General features: G+C 33.0%; 1 long non-coding RNA gene across 1 annotated transcript; it reads left to right on the forward strand.

Moving 5' to 3' along the window:
• The first annotated feature begins 368 nt into the window (after positions 1-368).
• LOC148270665 (uncharacterized) lies at positions 369-2,678 on the forward strand. Its single transcript, XR_015825319.1, has 2 exons — positions 369-1,718; positions 2,533-2,678. It is a non-coding gene; the product is annotated as an uncharacterized LOC148270665 (long non-coding RNA).
• Positions 2,679-3,879: the final 1,201 nt, after the last annotated feature.

Consider the following 3,879-nt stretch of genomic DNA (forward strand, 5'->3'; position numbering starts at 1 on the left):
ATGTTCTAAATAGTACAAATGAATAGTTCAGAGATTTTTACGTGTACGTTTACGAGCCGCTAATGAACTTTGGGAGTGTGTTACCATATGGGTGAAGAAAGTTGGCTAGAAAAAAAAAGTGTAGTACCTACTTACAAAAACTCATTTCACACGTCAGAAAAAACCCACAAGGCACCATAACTCTCTAGGAAAAAAATATTTTATACGAATGCGGATCATGAAGTCCTTGAATTTTCGAATGAAAGATGGTTTTTTGTGCAAAAGTAGCGACGCAGTTGTCGAAAGTTGGCAATGGCAACCTGTGTCTGTGGCAACACTGATCTTAACCAGAAATACAATCTGATGTCTTCTGACAGACGTCAAAATATGAATATAAATAATAACCTAGCTTCATTCTAGCTCACTAAAATTTTGTGAATTCAAATATCAATTCACAGTATTAATGCTAATTGTTCCGTCTTTAGAAAAGGGCAAGAAGGCCTATGTCAGTTCAGTACCACAGAATCGAAAAGAAAAAAGGCATATGGAAATAAAATATGAAACTTGTTGTAAAAGTAAATATTGTATAAGAAAACGGGTTCAAACTTTTAACCTGCTCATTGCATGGCTTGGGTCTGCTGTTAAAATATAACTTTTGTGTGGTGTTTTCCATATAAATTTTTGGAAAGCGTCATGTCTATTTTTGTACATCATCACTTCCTATACGCACCCATAATGCATGGGCACTAATTTCGTACACCAAACGCGGGCGTATATTGATAATCTTCATATGGTGGTAAGGCGATCAGAATTGGAACGATGAAATATTGCAGTGTAAAACCCCCTTTTAAATCAATATTTCATGTCGACGTTCCCAGGGATCGAACCCGGGACCTCAAGTACGGTATGCAAATGCGCTAACCACTACTACCGGAGGCGGACTTATCCTCATTCGATTTCCTTTTTCAGGATTTTTACCCGAGATTAACCATCGAGTTAATAAACTCTTCCGGGATTCTAGTTCTGTATCACACTCGGAACTGTATTCTTTTTAAGAATTGATGCGAGGAACGAATAAAGAAAACTTAATTATGCTTTTGAAATAATTTATTTGACAAAGCAAAACAAGTACAGATCGTACATATTATATTCTTAAAAGAAGGAACATAAATTCATTTTGTTCACAATATTATGTTATACCATACTAGAATTTAAACCCGGCCTTGCTCGGGATTGAGTTAAATCAGTTTTCATTGGTTCAAAAAAAATATTTTCATGTAGTTTTAATTTCGTTTTAAATATAATTTCATCTTAAAATAGTGGTCTATTTTGAAATCTAAAGTCGCTACAATTTACCTGCGCTTAATACCGAAGAAGGCCATGAAAAAGTAGTTGAAATGTTTTTTTTCATAGCTAACCCGAATACAGCACTGGCTGATATAGCATTGTAATTTCAAATGTTGATTCTAAATTTCACTTTACTACGACTTACGGTCGAAAATGTATATTTTAAACCGAAGAAGCCTGTTAAAATTTCTGCTTATAAACAGCATGGTTTCTTAAAATCGCAATTTACTTGTTGATTTTAAATTTCCCGTCACTACGACTTACCGTTGAAAAGTTCAGTTATATACAGAAGAAGTTCGAGAAAAATGATGGCTTAAAAATAGACTGGTTGATGACCCCTTAATGACCCCTCAATGGCTTGCAATAAAAACAGCATGGTTGACTTAGCAAAGGTATTTTAAATGATGATTCTAAAGTTCCTTATGTTACCACTTACTTATGTACTTTCCTCACCTTAAGTTTTGTCTCTGCATATGGGTATACAGCTCCTTATGTTACGACTTACCAATGAAAATGTAAATTTTATATAACTGTGGACCACATCGGTGAACTTTGATCTCGCTCTTATCCATGTATTGGTTCTTCTGTCTCTCAACAAAACACCCAGCATTCTCCTTTTCATTGCTCCGCGTGTCACTGATAATTTGTGTTTTTTTTTTCCCGAACATATAAGTTTCCCAGCAATATGTCGGTAAAGGGAGAACACAAGCATGAAAAGGTTTCTTCTTTAAGTAATGTGAATACTTCGGAGACTTCAGGATATACGAGTGCTTACCAAAGGCCGCCCATGCTAGATCTCGTCTTCTTTCTATTTCTACCTCTTGATTATCTTTCCCGAGCTTTGTATCATGGCTTAGGTATATATATATATATCTTTTAACTTTTTCTATGATTTGTCCATTTACCAAGATGTTACATGATTGATTTGAATCACTCGTTACTTTAGTTTTTGAAAGATTAATTTTCAAGCCTATTTTTAGGTATGCTGTATTGATTTCATTTATCGTGTTTTCAAGCTCCTTCTCCGATCCGAGATTGCTAATGAGTTACCCACTAAGTTAGTCTAAAGACTTTTCGGGGACACACAATTTTTAAGGACAGGTTTATTTCACCACTTTCATATTACATATATATTTATTTATAACCTTTTAACAGTCACTATTAAGTATTAAGCAGATATTTAAGTTTTTTTTTTTTCAATTGTAGATCATCCGTGTTAATGATGGTTCGTGGGAGATCATTGAACAACCTTGAAATAACGCAATTTAATGTTCAATCTTCGAAGTAATTTGTAAGCTGGGGAACAGCCAGGGAACCTTTAATTGTTAATATAGTGTTGATATTATGGAAAACTCTTTTTTTATATTCCAGATCAACAAAGTGATCTATAATTAATTTGTTGTTGCAAAGTTGTGTTACTGGCAGGACATTACAGAATTAAAAATTACATCATACCTTGGAGCCTTATTGTTTCTTAAAGAACCAGTAATATTTTCATTGTCACGTAGTTTACATTTAGGTATATACAGTGACACTAAAGAAGAATTTGCTGCGTTTAAAAAAAAAAAGTGATTGGCATTCACGTATAAGATTTTTCATAACATCAGTAAACCTCTTACCAAACTCATTTGCAACCTCTTCATTAGATTGGTCTTTTCCAAGACATTTTATTATTTGATTACCATTGTTAGATTAAGATTTCTCTTTTATTCCATTAATTATTTCTCACATTTTTTTAGAATTTACCTCTGCATCTTTAAGTTCGTTTTCAAATAAAAACTATTGAAATTATTATAATTATAAAAATATGTATATAGTTTCATTCCACCTTTATTTATAAATTTTGACCAGTGACCGGGTTTCATCGTGACCGACATCGTCAGACTGGTGGGAGACGCATTATACGAATTATATTGTTAAATTTAACACGTTTATGTTATATTAATGTTTATTTTAATAATTATTCATTACATCCGGACATTTTTATTTCATGACGCTTTCATGACTTCCGCTAGGGTTTTGGTGCCCATTTTAACTAGAACAAAACAAAATATTTTCATCATAGATTGGTAAAAGAATATTTTTAAATTTAGATAAATAAAAAAATTGATTAATAACGATCAAAATCATATTCACCTCCGGGGACTGGCGTCGACGCAGCCGATCTCCTGACGGTTCTTTTAAAACCTTGATATGATTGACACGGGTTCATTGAAGGTGTGCCCATTTTGACTAGAACAAAACAAAATATTTTCATCATAGATTGGTAAAAGAATATTTTTTAAATTTAGATAAATAAAAAAATTGATTAATAACGATCAAAATCATATTCACCTCCGGGGACTGGCGTCGACGCAGCCGATCTTCTGATGGTCCTCTTAAAACCATCGTACGTCCAACGTGAGCTCATCGATGGTTTTATTTCATTTATTTCCATGATGGTAATCTCCGCTTCGCTTATGGTGCCCATTTTAACTAGAACAAAACAAAATATTTTCATCATAGATTGGTAAAAGAATATTTTTTAAATTTAGATAAATAAAAAAATTGATT

Source organism: Micrasema longulum, unplaced genomic scaffold, assembly GCF_059751315.1.
Source record: "Micrasema longulum isolate JH-2025_06_02 unplaced genomic scaffold, ASM5975131v1 h1tg003614l, whole genome shotgun sequence".
Lineage (NCBI taxonomy): Eukaryota > Metazoa > Arthropoda > Insecta > Trichoptera > Brachycentridae > Micrasema > Micrasema longulum.